Below are 18940 nucleotides of genomic sequence, written 5' to 3' on the forward strand. Positions count from 1 at the left end.
GGGGGTAGAAGCTGTTCAGGGTCCTGTTGGTTACAGACCTGGTGTGTCGGTACCACTTGCTTGGCAGTAGCAGAGAGAACAGTCTATGACTTGGGGGGGTAGAAGCTGTTCAGGGTCCTGTTGGTTACAGACTTGGTGTGTCTGTACCACTTGCTTGGCAGTAGCAGAGAGAACAGTCTATGACTTGGGGGTAGAAGCTGTCCAGGGTCCTGCTGGTTACAGACTTGGTGCGTCGGTACCACTTGCTTGGCAGTAGCAGAGAGAACAGTCTATGACTTGGGGGTAGAAGCTGTCCAGGGTCCTGTTCGTTACAGACTTGGTGTGTCGGTACCACTTGCTTGGCAGTAGCAGAGAAAACAGTCTATGACTTGGGGGTAGAAGCTGTTCAGGGTCCTGTTTGTTACAGACTTGGTGCGTCTGTACCACTTGCTTGGCAGTAGCAGATAGAACAGTCTATGACTTGGGGGTAGAAGCTGTCCAGGGTCCTGTTGGTTACAGACTTGGTGCGTCGGTACCACTTGCTTGGCAGTAGCAGAGAGAACAGTCTATGACTTGGGGGTAGAAGCTGTCCAGGGTCCTGTTCGTTACAGACTTGGTGTGTCGGTACCACTTGCTTGGCAGTAGCAGAGAGAACAGTCTATGACTTGGGGGGTAGAAGCTGTTCAGGGTCCTGTTTGTTACAGACTTGGTGTGTCAGTAGCAGAGAGAACAGTCTATGACTTGGGGGTAGAAGCTGTTCAGGGTCCTGTTGGTTACAGACTTGGTGTGTCTGTACCACTTGCTTGGCAGTAGCAGAGAGAACAGTCTATGACTTGGGGGGTAGAAGCTGTTCAGGGTCCTGTTGGTTACAGACCTGGTGTGTCGGTACCACTTGCTTGGCAGTAGCAGAGAGAACAGTCTATGACTTGGGGGGTAGAAGCTGTTCAGGGTCCTGTTGGTTACAGACTTGGTGTGTCAGTACCACTTGCTTGGCAGTAGCAGAGAGAACAGTCTATGACTTGGGGGTAGAAGCTGTCCAGGGTCCTGTTGGTTACAGACTTGGTGTGTCGGTACCACTTGCTTGGCAGTAGCAGAGAGAACAGTTTATGACTTGGGGGTAGAAGCTGTTCAGGGTCCTGTTGGTTACAGACTTGGTGTGTCGGTACCACTTGCTTGGCAGTAGCAGAGAGAACAGTCTATGACTTGGGGGTAGAAGCTGTTCAGGGTCCTGTTGGTTACAGACTTGGTGTGTCGGTACCACTTGCTTGGCAGTAGCAGAGAGAACAGTCTATGACTTGGGGGGGGTAGAAGCTGTCCAGGGTCCTGTTGGTTACAGACTTGGTGTCACTGGCTGTGACTAAAACTAAACAAAGAGTTTTAGTCGACTGATAATAACTAAAACTAACGAAGGACAAATTTACTTTGTTTGTTTAAATGATATTGTAAGGGTTTTCCTGTGGTGAAGTAGAGGCGGACCAAAACGCAGCGTGGTTATATTGATTCATGGTTAATAAAAAAAACGAAAAACACAAACACTACAAAACAAATAAAGGTGGAAAACCAAAAACAGCCCTATCTGGTGCAAAACACAGAGACAGGAACAATCACCCACAAACACATAGTGAAACCCAGGCTACCTAAGTATGGTTCTCAATCAGAGACAACTAATGACACCTGCCTCTGATTGAGAACCATACTAGGCCGAAACATAGAAATACCCAAAACCTAGAAAAACAAACATAGACTGCCCACCCCAACTCACGCCCTGACCATACTAAATAAAGAAAAAACAAAGGAAATAAAGGTCAGAACGTGACATATATGGCCAGTTTTTTGAGGACTTTGTAGTGTTATCACACCCTGAGCACATGCAAGTTCTGAGTTGCATTTGTCATCATTGTACATCTTTCTAGTCTATTTTACAGCACTTGAAAAATGCTATCCAGTAGTGCACTACTTTCCACATTTACATTGTAGTCATTTAGCACACTGTTTCCAACCCTGGTCCTCCAGTACCCCCAACAGTACACCAACCCTGGTCCTCCAGTACCCCCAACAGTACACCAACCCCGGTCCTCCAGTACCCTCAACAGTACACCAACCCTGGTCCTCCAGTACCCCCAACAGTACACCAACCCTGGTCCTTCAGTACCCCCAACAGTACACCAACCCTGGTCCTTCAAGGACCCCCCAACAGTACACCAACCCTGATCATTCAAGGACCCCCCCCCAACAGTACACCAACCCTGGTCCTTCGAGGACCCCCCCAACAGTACACCAACCCTGGTCCTTCGAGGACCCCCCCAACAGTACAACAACCCTGGTCCTTCGAGGACCCCCCCAACAGTACATCAACCCTGGTCATTCAAGGACCCCCCCAACAGTACACCAACCCTGGTCCTCCAGTACCCTCAACAGTACACCAACCCTGGTCCTCCAGTACCCCCAACAGTACACCAACCCTGGTCCTCCAGTACCCCCAACAGTACACCAACCCTGGTCCTCCAGTACCCTCAACATACACCAACCCTGGTCCTCCAGTACCCCCAACAGTACACCAACCCTGGTCCTCCAGTACCCTCAACAGTACACCAACCCTGGTCCTCCAGTACCCTCAACAGTACACCAACCCTGGTCCTCCAGTACCCTCAACAGTACACCAACCCTGGTCCTCCAGTACCCTCAACAGTACACCAACCCTGGTCCTCCAGTACCCTCAACAGTACACCAACCCTGGTCCTCCAGTACCCCCAACAGTACACCAAACCTGGTCCTCCAGTACCCCCCCCCCCCCCAACAGTACACCAACCCTGGTCCTCCAGTACCCCCAACAGTACACCAACCCTGGTCCTCCAGTACCCCCAACAGTACACCAACCCTGGTCCTCCAGTACCCCCAACAGTACACCAACCCTGGTCCTCCAGTACCCCCAACAGTACACCAACCCTGGTCCTCCAGTACCCCCAACAGTACACCAACCCTGATCCTCCAGTACCCCCAACAGTACACCAACCCTGGTCCTTCGAGGACCCCCCCAACAGTACAACAACCCTGGTCCTTCGAGGACCCCCCCAACAGTACATCAACCCTGGTCATTCAAGGACCCCCCCAACAGTACACCAACCCTGGTCCTCCAGTACCCTCAACAGTACACCAACCCTGGTCCTCCAGTACCCCCAACAGTACACCAACCCTGGTCCTCCAGTACCCCCAACAGTACACCAACCCTGGTCCTCCAGTACCCCCAACAGTACACCAACCCTGGTCCTCCAGTACCCCCAACAGTACACCAACCCTGGTCCTCCAGTACCCCCAACAGTACACCAACCCTGGTCCTCCAGAACCCCCAACAGTACACCAACCCTGATCCTCCAGTACCCCCAACAGTACACCAACCCTGGTCCTTCGAGGACCCCCCCAACAGTACACCAACCCTGGTCCTCCAGTACCCCCAACAGTACACCAACCCTGGTCCTTCGAGGACCCCCCAACAGTACACCAAACCTGGTCCTCCAGTACCCCCAAAAGTACACCAACCCTGGTCCTTCGAGGACCCCCCCCAACAGTACACCAACCCTGGTCCTTCGAGGACCCCCCCAACAGTACACCAACCCTCGTCCTCCAGTACCCCCAACAGTACACCAACCCTGGTCCTCCAGTACCCCCAACAGTACACCAACCCTGGTCCTTCGAGGACCCCCCAACAGTACACCAACCCTGGTCCTACAGTACCCCCAACAGTACACCAACCCTGGTCCTCCAGTACCCCCAACAGTACACCAACCCTGGTCCTCCAGTACCCCCAACAGTACACCAACCCTGGTCCTCCAGTACCCCCAACAGTACACCAACCCTGGTCCTCCAGTACCCCCAACAGTACACCAAACCTGGTCCTCCAGTACCCCCAACAGTACACCAACCCTGGTCCTCCAGTACCCCCAACAGTACACCAACCCTGGTCCTCCAGTACCCCCAACAGTACACCAACCCTGGTCCTCCAGTACCCCCAAAAGTACACCAAACCTGGTCCTCCAGTACCCCCAACACTACACCAACCCTGGTCCTCCAGTACCCCCAACCCTGGTCCTCCAGTACCCCCAACAGTACACCAACCCTGGTCCTCCAGTACCCCCAACAGTACACCAACCCTGGTCCTCCAGTACCCCCAACAGTACACCAACCCTGGTCCTCCAGTACCCCCAACAGTACACCAACCCTGGTCCTTCGAGGACCCCTCCAACAGTACACCAACCCTGGTCCTTCGAGGACCCCCCAACAGTACACCAACCCTGATCATTCAAGGACCCCCCCAACAGTACACCAACCCTGGTCCTTCGAGGACCCCCCCAACAGTACACCAACCCTGGTCCTTCGAGGACCCCCCCAACAGTACACCAACCCTGGTCCTTCGAGGACCCCCCCAACAGTACACCAACCCTGGTCATTCAAGGACCCCCCCCAACAGTACACCAACCCTGGTCCTCCAGTACCCCCAACAGTACACCAACCCTGGTCCTCCAGTACCCTCAACAGTACACCAACCCTGGTCCTCCAGTACCCTCAACAGTACACCAACCCTGGTCCTCCAGTACCCTCAACAGTACACCAACCCTGGTCCTCCAGTACCCTCAACAGTACACCAACCCTGGTCCTCCAGTACCCTCAACAGTACACCAACCCTGGTCCTCCAGTACCCTCAACAGTACACCAACCCTGGTCCTCCAGTACCCTCAACAGTACACCAACTCTGGTCATCCAGTACCCCCAACAGTACACCAACCCTGGTCCTCCAGTACCCCCAACAGTACACCAACCCTGGTCCTCCAGTACCCCCAACAGTACACCAACCCTGGGGTTCCAGTACCCCCAACAGTACACCAACCCTGATCCTCCAGTACCCCCAACAGTACACCAACCCTGGTCCTTCGAGGACCCCCCAACAGTACACCAACCCTGGTCCTCCAGTACCCCCAACAGTACACCAACCCTGGTCCTTCGAGGACCCCCCAACAGTACACCAACCCTGGTCCTTCAAGGACCCCCCCAACAGTACACCAACCCTGGTCCTCCAGTACCCCCAACAGTACACCAACCCTGGTCCTTCGAGGACCCCCCAACAGTACTCCAACCCTGGTCCTTCAAGGACCCCCCCAACAGTACACCAACCCTGGTCCTTCGAGGACCCCCCAACAGTACACCAACCCTGGTCCTTCAAAGACCCCCCAACAGTACACCAACCCTGGTCCTTCGAGGACCTCCCTCAACAGTACACCAACCCTGGTCCTCCAGTACCCCCAACAGTACACCAACCCTGGTCCTTCAAAGACCCCCCCCAACAGTACACCAACCCTGGTCCTTCGAGGACCACCCAACAGTACACCAACCCTGGTCCTTCGAGGACCCCCCCAACAGTACACCAACCCTGGTCCTCCAGTACCCCCAACAGTACACCAACCCTGGTCCTTCAAAGACCCCCCCCAACAGTACACCAACCCTGGTCCTTCGAGGACCACCCAACAGTACACCAACCCTGGTCCTTCGAGGACCCCCCCAACAGTACACCAACCCTGGTCCTCCAGTACCCCCAACAGTACACCAACCCTGGTTCTCCAGTACCCCCAACAGTACACCAACCCTGGTCCTCCAGTACCCCCAACAGTACACCAACTCTGGTCATTCAAGGACCCCCCCAACAGTACACCAACCCTGGTCCTTCGAGGACCCCTCCAACAGTACACCAACCCTGGTCCTTCGAGGACCCCTCCAACAGTACACCAACCCTGGTCCTTCGAGGACCCCTCCAACAGTACACCAACCCTGGTCCTTCGAGGACCCCTCCAACAGTACACCAACCCTGGTCCTTCGAGGACCCCTCCAACAGTACACCAACCCTGGTCCTTCGAGGACCCCCCAACAGTACACCAACCCGTGTCCTTCAAGGACCCCCCCAACAGTACACCAACCCTGGTTCTCCAGTACCCCCAACAGTACACCAACCCTGGGGTTCCAGTACCCCCAACAGTACACCAACCCTGGTCCTCCAGTACCCCCAACAGTACACCAACCCTGGTCCTTCGAGGACCCCCCAACAGTACACCAACCCTGGTCCTTCAAGGACCCCCCCAACAGTACACCAACCCTGGTCCTCCAGTACCCCCAACAGTACACCAACCCTGGTCCTTCGAGGACCCCCCAACAGTACACCAACCCTGGTCCTTCAAGGACCCCCCCCTAACAGTACACCAACCCTGGTCCTTCAAAGACCCCCCAACAGTACACCAACCCTGGTCCTTCGAGGACCTCCCTCAACAGTACACCAACCCTGGTCCTCCAGTACCCCCAACAGTACACCAACCCTGGTCCTTCAAAGACCCCCCCCAACAGTACACCAACCCTGGTCCTTCGAGGACCACCCAACAGTACACCAACCCTGGTCCTTCGAGGACCCCCCCAACAGTACACCAACCCTGGTCCTCCAGTACCCCCAACAGTACACCAACCCTGGTCCTTCGAGGACCCCCCAACAGTACACCAACCCTGGTCCTTCAAGGACCCCCCCAACAGTACACCAACCCTGGTCCTCCAGTACCCCCAACAGTACACCAACCCTGGTCCTTCGAGGACCCCCCAACAGTACACCAACCCTGGTCCTTCAAGGACCCCCCCCCAACAGTACACCAACCCTGGTCCTTCAAAGACCCCCCAACAGTACACCAACCCTGGTCCTTCGAGGACCTCCCTCAACAGTACACCAACCCTGGTCCTCCAGTACCCCCAACAGTACACCAACCCTGGTCCTTCAAAGACCCCCCCCAACAGTACACCAACCCTGGTCCTTCGAGGACCACCCAACAGTACACCAACCCTGGTCCTTCGAGGACCCCCCCAACAGTACACCAACCCTGGTCCTCCAGTACCCCCAACAGTACACCAACCCTGGTTCTCCAGTACCCCCAACAGTACACCAACCCTGGTCCTCCAGTACCCCCAACAGTACACCAACTCTGGTCATTCAAGGACCCCCCCAACAGTACACCAACCCTGGTCCTCCAGTACCCTCAACAGTACACCAACCCTGGTCCTTCGAGGACCCCTCCAACAGTACACCAACATTGGTCCTTCGAGGACCCCTCCAACAGTACACCAACTCTGGTCATTCAAGGACCCCCCCAACAGTGTACCAACCCTGGTTCTCCAGTACCCCCAACAGTACACCAACCCTGGTCCTCCAGTACCCCCAACAGTACACCAACTCTGGTCATTCAAGGACCCCCCCAACAGTACACCAACCCTGGTCCTCCAGTACCCTCAACAGTACACCAACCCTGGTCCTTCGAGGACCCCCCCAACAGTACACCAACCCTGGTCCTCCAGTACCCCCAACAGTACACCAACCCTGGTTCTCCAGTACCCCCAACAGTACACCAACCCTGGTCCTCCAGTACCCCCAACAGTACACCAACTCTGGTCATTCAAGGACCCCCCCAACAGTACACCAACCCTGGTCCTCCAGTACCCTCAACAGTACACCAACCCTGGTCCTTCGAGGACCCCTCCAACAGTACACCAACCCTGGTCCTTCGAGGACCCCTCCAACAGTACACCAACCCTGGTCCTTCGAGGACCCCTCCAACAGTACACCAACCCTGGTCCTTCGAGGACCCCTCCAACAGTACACCAACCCTGGTCCTTCGAGGACCCCTCCAACAGTACACCAACCCTGGTCCTTCGAGGACCCCCCAACAGTACACCAACCCGTGTCCTTCAAGGACCCCCCCAACAGTACACCAACCCTGGTTCTCCAGTACCCCCAACAGTACACCAACCCTGGGGTTCCAGTACCCCCAACAGTACACCAACCCTGATCCTCCAGTACCCCCAACAGTACACCAACCCTGGTCCTTCGAGGACCCCCCAACAGTACACCAACCCTGGTCCTCCAGTACCCCCAACAGTACACCAACCCTGGTCCTTCGAGGACCCCCCAACAGTACACCAACCCTGGTCCTTCAAGGACCCCCCCAACAGTACACCAACCCTGGTCCTCCAGTACCCCCAACAGTACACCAACCCTGGTCCTTCGAGGACCCCCAACAGTACACCAACCCTGGTCCTTCAAGGACCCCCCCCAACAGTACACCAACCCTGGTCCTTCGAGGACCCCCCAACAGTACACCAACCCTGGTCCTTCAAAGACCCCCCAACAGTACACCAACCCTGGTCCTTCGAGGACCTCCCTCAACAGTACACCAACCCTGGTCCTCCAGTACCCCCAACAGTACACCAACCCTGGTCCTTCAAAGACCCCCCCCAACAGTACACCAACCCTGGTCCTTCGAGGACCACCCAACAGTACACCAACCCTGGTCCTTCGAGGACCCCCCCAACAGTACACCAACCCTGGTCCTCCAGTACCCCCAACAGTACACCAACCCTGGTTCTCCAGTACCCCCAACAGTACACCAACCCTGGTCCTCCAGTACCCCCAACAGTACACCAACTCTGGTCATTCAAGGACCCCCCCAACAGTACACCAACCCTGGTCCTCCAGTACCCTCAACAGTACACCAACCCTGGTCCTTCGAGGACCCCTCCAACAGTACACCAACCCTGGTCCTTCGAGGACCCCTCCAACAGTACACCAACCCTGGTCCTTCGAGGACCCCTCCAACAGTACACCAACCCTGGTCCTTCGAGGACCCCTCCAACAGTACACCAACCCTGGTCCTTCGAGGACCCCTCCAACAGTACACCAACCCTGGTCCTTCGAGGACCCCTCCAACAGTACACCAACCCTGGTCCTTCGAGGACCCCCCAACAGTACACCAACCCGTGTCCTTCAAGGACCCCCCCAACAGTACACCAACCCTGGTCCTCCAGTACCCCCAACAGTACACCAACCCTGGTCCTTCGAGGACCCCCCAACAGTACACCAACCCTGGTCCTTCAAGGACCCCCCCAACAGTACACCAACCCTTGTCCTTCGAGGACCCCCCAACAGTACACCAACCCTGGTCCTTCAAAGACCCCCCAACAGTACACCAACCCTGGTCCTTCGAGGACCCCTCCAACAGTACACCAACCCTGGTCCTTCGAGGACCCCTCCAACAGTACACCAACCCTGGTCCTTCGAGGACCCCTCCAACAGTACACCAACCCTGGTCCTTCGAGGACCCCTCCAACAGTACACCAACCCTGGTCCTTCGAGGACCCCCCAACAGTACACCAACCCGTGTCCTTCAAGGACCCCCCCAACAGTACACCAACCCTGGTCCTCCAGTACCCCCAACAGTACACCAACCCTGGTCCTTCGAGGACCCCCCAACAGTACACCAACCCTGGTCCTTCAAGGACCCCCCCAACAGTACACCAACCCTTGTCCTTCGAGGACCCCCCAACAGTACACCAACCCTGGTCCTTCAAAGACCCCCCAACAGTACACCAACCCTGGTCCTTCGAGGACCCCCCTCAACAGTACACCAACCCTGGTCCTCCAGTACCCCCAACAGTACACCAACCCTGGTCCTTCAAAGACCCCCCCAACAGTACACCAACCCTGGTCCTTCGAGGACCCCCCAACAGTACACCAACCCTGGTCCTTCGAGGACCCCCCCAACAGTACACCAACCCTGGTCCTCCAGTACCCCCAACAGTACACCAACCCTGGTCCTCCAGTACCCCCAACAGTACACCAACCCTGGTCCTCCAGTACCCCCAACAGTACACCAACCCTGGTCATTCAAGGACCCCCCCAACAGTACACCAACCCGTGTCCTTCAAGGACCCCCCCAACAGTACACCAACCTTGGTCCTCCAGTACCCCCAACAGTACACCAACCCTGGTCCTTCGAGGACCCCCCAACAGTACACCAACCCTGGTCCTTCAAGGACCCCCCCAACAGTACACCAACCCTTGTCCTTCGAGGACCCCCCAACAGTACACCAACCCTGGTCCTTCAAAGACCCCCAACAGTACACCAACCCTGGTCCTTCGAGGACCCCTCCAACAGTACACCAACCCTGGTCCTTCGAGGACCCCTCCAACAGTACACCAACCCTGGTCCTTCGAGGACCCCTCCAACAGTACACCAACCCTGGTCCTTCGAGGACCCCTCCAACAGTACACCAACCCTGGTCCTTCGAGGACCCCCCAACAGTACACCAACCCGTGTCCTTCAAGGACCCCCCCAACAGTACACCAACCCTGGTCCTCCAGTACCCCCAACAGTACACCAACCCTGGTCCTTCGAGGACCCCCCAACAGTACACCAACCCTGGTCCTTCAAGGACCCCCCCAACAGTACACCAACCCTTGTCCTTCGAGGACCCCCCAACAGTACACCAACCCTGGTCCTTCAAAGACCCCCCAACAGTACACCAACCCTGGTCCTTCGAGGACCCCCCTCAACAGTACACCAACCCTGGTCCTCCAGTACCCCCAACAGTACACCAACCCTGGTCCTTCAAAGACCCCCCCAACAGTACACCAACCCTGGTCCTTCGAGGACCCCCCAACAGTACACCAACCCTGGTCCTTCGAGGACCCCCCCAACAGTACACCAACCCTGGTCCTCCAGTACCCCCAACAGTACACCAACCCTGGTCCTCCAGTACCCCCAACAGTACACCAACCCTGGTCCTCCAGTACCCCCAACAGTACACCAACCCTGGTCATTCAAGGACCCCCCCAACAGTACACCAACCCTGGTCCTCCAGTACCCCCAACAGTACACCAACCCTGGTCCTCCAGTACCCCCAACAGTACACCAACCCTGGTCCTCCAGTACCCTCAACAGTACACCAACCCTGGTCCTTCGAGGACCCCTCCAACAGTACACCAACCCTGGTCCTTCGAGGACCCCTCCAACAGTACACTAACCCTGGTCCTTCGAGGACCCCTCCAACAGTACACCAACCCTGGTCCTTCGAGGACCCCTCCAACAGTACACCAACCCTGGTCCTTCGAGGACCCCCCCCAACAGTACACCAACCCTGATCATTCAAGGACCCCCCCAACAGTACACCAACCCTGGTCCTCCAGTACCCCCAACAGTACACCAACCCTGGTCATTCAAGGACCCCCCCAACAGTACACCAACCCTGGTCCTCCAGTACCCTCAACAGTACACCAACCCTGGTCCTCCAGTACCCCCAACAGTACACCAACCCTGGTCCTCCAGTACCCTCAACAGTACACCAACCCTGGTCCTTCGAGGACCCCTCCAACAGTACACCAACCCTGGTCCTTCGAGGACCCCTCCAACAGTACACCAACCCTGGTCCTTCGAGGACCCCCCCAACAGTACACCAACCCTGGTCCTTCAAGGACCCCTCCAACAGTACACCAACCCTGGTCCTTCGAGGACCCCCCCCAACAGTACACCAACCCTGGTCATTCAAGGACCCCCCCAACAGTACACCAACCCTGGTCCTCCAGTACCCCCAACAGTACACCAACCCTGGTCCTTCGAGGACCCCCCAACAGTACACCAACCCTGGTCCTTCGAGGACCCCTCCAACAGTACACATTTTTATTTTGATCCTGGACCTGATTCAACTTGTCAACTAATCACGAAGCCCCCCCCCCCTCCCCCTCCCCCTCCCGCTTCAAAATCTGCTTGAAAATCTATTGCAAGACTTGAAGATTGCTTTCTAGCCATGATCCCCAACACATGAACAAAGGTTGAATAATTCTGAAAAGAATAATGGGCTAATGTCCAGGTGTGGAAATCTCTTAGAGACTTACACAGAACGATTCACAGCTTTAATCTCGGTCAAAAAAGTGATTGATTCAGGGTGCTGAATACTTATGCTATGACTATATTTTAGTTATTTAATTACTATTCATCCCCTCACTTTGACATTACAGAGTATTTTGTCGAGGAGGAACTGAAACCGTTGAGGATGTTCTCTACGGGGAGAGGAGGAACTGAAACCGTTGAGGATGTTCTCTACGGGGAGAGGAGGAACTGAAACCGTTGAGGATGTTCTCTACGGGGAGAGGAGGAACTGAAACCGTTGAGGATGTTCTCTGCGGGGAGAGGAGGAACTGAAACCGTTGAGGATGTTCTCTACGGGGAGAGGAGGAACTGAAACCGTTGAGGATGTTCTCTACGGGGAGAGGAGGAACTGAAACCGTTGAGGATGTTCTCTACAGGGAGAGGAGGAACTGAAACCCTTAAGAATGTTCTCTACAGGGAGAGGAGGAACTGAAACCGGTGAGGATGTTCTCTACGGGGAGAGGAGGAACTGAAACCGTTGAGGATGTTCTCTACGGGGAGAGGAGGAACTGAAACCCTTAAGAATGTTCTCTACAGGGAGAGGAGGAACTGAAACCATTGAGGACCGTTGAGGATGAAACCGTTGAGGAACTGAAACCCTTAAGGGAATTTTCCAGTAGGAGAGTGGAGAGTGAGTTTGTCCCAAATGGCACCCTATTCCCTATATTGGGCACTACTTTTGATCAGAGCCATATGGGTGCTGGTCTAAAATAGTGCAGTAAATAGGGAATAGGGTGCAATTGGGGACACATCCTGTCTAGTATGGCAGGATTATAGTATTGTAGAGATATAATGGGATTGGCTACTTGCTCTGTACCAAACCTGGCCGACAGGAAGGTGTGGGAAGATAAATTATATCTGTCTCAAATGGTACCCTATTACTATTCCCAACATAGTGGACTACCTTTAAGGGGCTCTGGTTAAAAGTAGTGCACTACGTAGGGAATAGGGTGCCACACTGTGCAGAGATTACAGTCAGCTAAACATGCCACCATCCTAGTAATGGCACAGCCAAGCGTTTATAGTACATTTAGCTGTGGTGCCAACAGTGTGTTCCATGTTTATTTATATTGATTCATTACATGCCTATTACATTACTTCTTCAGATACAGTATGATGGTTATAACACCTGTCAGTCTCAGTACGTGATGGTTATAACACCTGTCGGTCTCAGTATGATGGTTATAACACCTGTCGGTCTCAGTACATGATGGTTATAACACCTGTCAGTCTAAGTATGATGTTATAACACCTATCAGTCTCAGTACATGATGGTTATAACACCTGTCAGTCTAAGTATGATGTTATAACACCTGTCAGTCTCAGTACATGATGGTTATAACAGCTGTCTGTCTCAATACATGATGGTTATAACACCTGTCAGTCTAAGTATGCTGTTATAACACCTGTCTGTCTCAATACATGATGGTTATAACATCTGTCAGTCTAAGTATGATGTTATAACACCTATCAGTCTCAGTACATGATGGTTATAACACCTGTCAGTCTCAGTAGATTATGTTATAACACCTGTCATTGTTAGTACATGATGGTTATAACACCTGTCATTGTTAGTACATGATGGTTATAACAGCTGTCTGTCTCAATACATGATGGTTATAACACCTGTCAGTCTAAGTATGATGTTATAACACTTATCAGTCTCAGTAGATGATGTTATAACACCTGTCATTGTTAGTACATGATGGTTATAACACCTGTCTGTCTCAATACATGATGGTTATAACACCTGTCAGTCTAAGTATGATGTTATAACACCTATCAGTCTCAGTACATGATGGTTATAACACCTGTCAGTCTAAGTATGATGTTATAACACCTATCAGTCTCAGTACATGATGGTTATAACACCTGTCGGTCTCAGTATGGTAACCGATGGTAACCAGCTGATTTTATTATGCTGAGATGTACACCATTGACAATACAAACACTATACTGATTACATTGATCAAGTCTTATCTTAATCTTATCTTGGTTCTATGATGGGAGAAGGCATGTGGACAATAAGCTTTTAATTAGTTGTACGTTTTAGAGAATCTATACAAAACCATGCAATCAGTATAGGTGAACTATGAAAGGTCTTCTCTGTTGTCCAGGGCCTCTGTGACAGACTATGTCCTCTCTGTTGTCCAGGGCCTCTGTGACAGACTATGTCCTCTCTGTTGTCCAGGGCCTCTGTAACAGACTATGAAATGTCCTCTCTGTTGTCCAGGGCCTCTGTAACAGACTATGAAATGTCCTCTGTTGTCCAGGGCCTCTGTGACAGACTATGTCCTCTCTGTTGTCCAGGGCCTCTGTAACAGACTATGAAATGTCATATCGGTTGTCCAGGGCCTCTGTAACAGACGATGAAATGTCCTCTCTGTTGTCCAGGGCCTCTGTAGCAGACGATGAAATGTCCTCTCTGTTGTCCAGGGCCTCCTTCACACCTGAAGGATGGTGTTGGGTAAAATGTAACCACTCTTAAATTCATAGATGGGCTAAGAGAGTTAAACTAAACTCATGAGGTATTTATAAGTTATATTAATCAAGAACCAATGGCTACGGTGCCTTCAGAAAGTATTCACACCCCTTGATTTTTTTTCCACATTTTGTTGAAATTTAAAATGAATTAAATTGAGATTTCTGGTCTATGTACAACACCCCATAATGTCAAAGGGGGAATTATGTTTTTATACATTTTTACAAATGGATTAAAAATGAAAAGCTGAAATGTCATAATGTCTTCAACCCCTTTGTTAGGGCAAGACTAAATAAGTTCAGGAGTAAACATTTGCTTAACAAGTCACACAATAAATGGCATGGACTCACTCTGTGTGCAATAACAGTGGTTTTAAATTATTTTTTAAGGGCTACCTCATCTCTGTACCCCACACATACAATTATCTGTAAGATCCCTCAGCCGAGCAGTGAATTTCAAACCCAGATTCAACCACAAAGACCAGGGAGGTTTTTCAATGCCTCTCTGAGGGAGGACACCTATTGGTAGATGGGTAAAAATAAAAAAGCAGACATTGAATATCCCTTTGAGCATGATGGTTGATGATGGTTATTAATTACACATTGGATGGTGAATCAATACACCCAGTCACCACAAAGATACAGGCGTACTTCCTAACACAGTTGACGAAGAGGAAGGAAACCGCTCAGGGATTTCACCATGAGGCCAATGGTTTTACAGAGTTTAATGGCTGTGACAGGAGAAAACTGAGGATGGATCAAACAATCAGAATAAAAACAAACAAAAAACCCAGAATGGAACTAAACAGAGGCAAAATCCTAGAGCTAAATCTGATTCAGTCTGTTTTCCAACAGACACTGGGAGATGAATTCACCTTTCAGCAGCACAATAAACTAAAACACAAGGCCAAAATCTACACTGGAGTTGTGTAATGTCTGCTTCTAACTCACACCCTCAAACACATACAGTGGGGCAAAAAAGTATTTAGTCAGCCACCAATTGTGCAAGTTCTCCCACTTAAAAAGATGAGAGAGTACTATCACGTTCTGACCTTTATTTCCTTTGTTTTGTCTTTATTTAGTATGGTCAGGGCGTGAGTTGGAGTGGGCAGTCTATGTTTGTTTTTCTATGTTTGGTTTCTGTTTCGGGCTAGTATGGTACTCAATCAGAGGCAGGTGTCGTTAGTTGTCTCTGATTGAGAATCATACTTAAGTAGCCTGGGTTTCACTGTTGGTTTGTGGGTGTTTGTTTCCGTGTGTGTGTTTGTCGCCACACGGTACTGTTTCGTTTTTTTGGAGATTTCACGTTATCGTTTATTGTTTTTGTTTGAGTGTTCATTTGTCTTTATTAAAAACATCATGGACACTTACCACGCTGCATCTTGATCCGATCCTTACTCCTCTTCAGACGAAGAGGAGATGTGCCGTTAAATGTTTTCACTTTATGGGTTATTGTGTGTAAATGGGTAAGAACAAATATCTATTTATTCCATTTTTAATTCAGGCTGTAAGACAACAAAATATAGAATAAGTCAAGGGGTATGAATACTTTCTGAAGGCACTGTTATATAACATTATGGATGTACCAATCCCAGATTATGTAATTCACTCTTCTCAAGACCCCCCCTCACCCCCCCCCCCCCCCCCTTTGCTCTTATAGATCCTGACTAGGTTACCATGGAAACCTTCAAAATGGCTGTGCTATTTGAGTTGAGAGCTAAAAGAGGTTGGATGCTTCAAAGCCAAGAGCATTCCCCAGTATCCCATTTACTCTGGGTAGCATGTACAAGGTGATGCTCTTCATTGTGATGTTAATTGTGCCATCAAGACAGAAGGACCTTGTTTCCTCTGGGTTTTTTTTTTTTTTTAAGACATGAATCCTCTTAGGTTAGTAGTTTAGAGAAGAGATTAGTTTAGAGGAGAGAGAGAGAGAGAGAGGGAGAGGGAGAGAGAGAGGGCCAGAGTTCAGCAACCTGGTCTCATTGACTAGACATAACATTGTACATTTATACCCGGGACACATAAAAACTAGTATGATCTGTTTTGTTTGGTATGGTTACATAAAATAGAAGGTCTGCAATGCATGCGTCTAGCATATATTATACCGTGTTCAACTCTCATCCCGGACCGTGTTCAAATCTCACCCCGGACCGTGTTCAACTCTCATCCCGGACCGTGTTCAAATCTCAACCCGGACCGTGTTCAAATCTCACCCCGGACCGTGTTCAAATCTCATCCCGGACCGTGTTCAAATCTCACCCCGGACCGTGTTCAAATCTCACCCCGGACCGTGTTCAAATCTCATCCCGGACCGTGTTCAACTCTCATCCCGGACCGTGTTCAACTCTCATCCCCGGACCGTGTTCAAATCTCATCCCCGGACCGTGTTCAAATCTCATCCCCGGACCGTGTTCAAATCTCATCCCGGACCGTGTTCAAATCTCACCCCGGACCGTGTTCAAATCTCATCCCGGACCGTGTTCAACTCTCACCCCGGACCGTGTTCAACTCTCATCCCGGACCGTGTTCAACTCTCATCCCGGACCGTGTTCAAATCTCATCCCGGACCGTGTTCAAATCTCACCCCGGACCGTGTTCAAATCTCATCCCCGGACCGTGTTCAAATCTCATCCCGGACCGTGTTCAACTCTCATCCCGGACCGTGTTCAAATCTCACCCAGGACCGTGTTCAAATCTCATCCCCGGACCGTGTTCAACTCTCATCCCGGACCGTGTTCAACTCTCATCCCGGACCGTGTTCAAATCTCATCCCGGACCGTGTTCAAATCTCATCCCCGGACCGTGTTCAACTCTCATCCCGAACCGTGTTCAAATCTCATCCCGGACCGTGTTCAAATCTCATCCCGGGCCGTGTTCAAATCTCATCCCACACCGTGTTCAAATCTCATCCCCGGACCGTGTTCAACTCTCATCCCGGACCGTGTTCAACTCTCATCCCGGACCGTGTTCAAATCTCATCCCGGACCGTGTTCAAATCTCATCCCGGACCGTGTTCAAATCTCATCCCGGACCGTGTTCAACTCTCATCCCGGACCGTGTTCAACTCTCATCCCGGACCGTGTTCAAATCTCATCCCGGACCGTGTTCAACTCTCATCCCGGACCGTGTTCAACTCTCATCCCGGACCGTGTTCAAATCTCATCCCGGACCGTGTTCAAATCTCATCCCGGACCGTGTTCAAATCTCATCCCGGACCGTGTTCAACTCTCATCCCGGACCGTGTTCAACTCTCATCCCGGACCGTGTTCAAATCTCATCCCGGACCGTGCTCAAATCTCATCCCGGACCGTGTTCAAATCTCATCCCCGGACCGTGTTCAACTCTCATCCCGGACCGTGTTCAACTCTCATCCCGGACCGTGTTCAAATCTCATCCCGGACCGTGTTCAAATCTCATCCCGGACCGTGTTCAAATCTCATCCCGGACCGTGTTCAACTCTCATCCCGGACCGTGTTCAACTCTCATCCCGGACCGTGTTCAAATCTCATCCCGGACCGTGTTCAAATCTCATCCCGGACCGTGTTCAACTCTCATCCCGGACCGTGTTCAACTCTCATCCCAGGACCGTGTTCAACTCTCATCCCCGAACCGTGTTCAACTCTCATCCCGGACTGTGTTCAAATCTCATCCCGGACAACTTTAGATTGTAGCTAATTAGCAACTTTTCAACGACTAACTACTTTGCAACTACTTATTATGCTAACTAACCCAATTCGTAACATATCATAGGTTTTGCAAAGTATATCGTACAAATTGTAATTCGTAACATATGGATGAGGGACAACTACCAATTAATACATACCATACGAAATGTAACATATCATCCTACAGTTTTTTTCAATTGCTAAAACACTAAAACCCATTGGCTGAACAAAGTTCTCAATTGCTAAAACACTAAAACCCATTGGCTGAACAAAGTTCTCAGTTCGCTGGACTCATTTAGCTAATTATGCAGTCTGTTGTCAGTACCTTAAACCATTTCACATGGTAAAACACAATTTTCAGATCTCACTTAGACTTTTCAGCAAAACTCTTAAACACATTCTCATTCTCAAAACACATTCTGCACTCTAATGCACATGTCATCCATACTGGTAAACACAAGTGGCAACAATCAAATACAAATAGAGAAGACATGTCATTGATTGAACACAACCACTCAACATGGATTTAATCTGTTTCAAATGATGCGACACAACCAATATAAGCCAGTTCAGAGAGCAAACAGGTTGTTGAAGGTGGGAAGGAGAACGTCTGAGAATGGATAGAAGAAACAATGTGAGAGGACGAAGACGTATGCGAGGTGGGCGACGAGGAGGAAGAGGGCAAGAAAGAGGAAGAGGAGGACGAAGAGGAAGAGGAAGACAAAGAGTGGAAATATCTGATGAAATTTGAGGAACAGTCATAGACCATGTTCTTGTCCATGGACTGACAATGAGGGAAGCAGGACTTAGAGTGCAACCCAATTTGAGACGATCTTCTGTGTCCACCATAGTAAGGACATTCAGAGAAGAGAATAGGTACAGGATACTACTGTATTTTTGTAATGGCAAATGTACTGTACTACACTATATGCAGCTGTTTCAATAGACATTTGTAAAGTTAATCACTGTCTGTATTGTACTGCATGAATATGTTTTGTAACTGCACAACTACGTTTTGTAGAATTGCAAGGCTGC

The sequence above is a fragment of the Oncorhynchus mykiss genome, chromosome 25 (assembly GCF_013265735.2).
Source record: "Oncorhynchus mykiss isolate Arlee chromosome 25, USDA_OmykA_1.1, whole genome shotgun sequence".
Taxonomy (NCBI): Eukaryota; Metazoa; Chordata; class Actinopteri; order Salmoniformes; family Salmonidae; genus Oncorhynchus; species Oncorhynchus mykiss.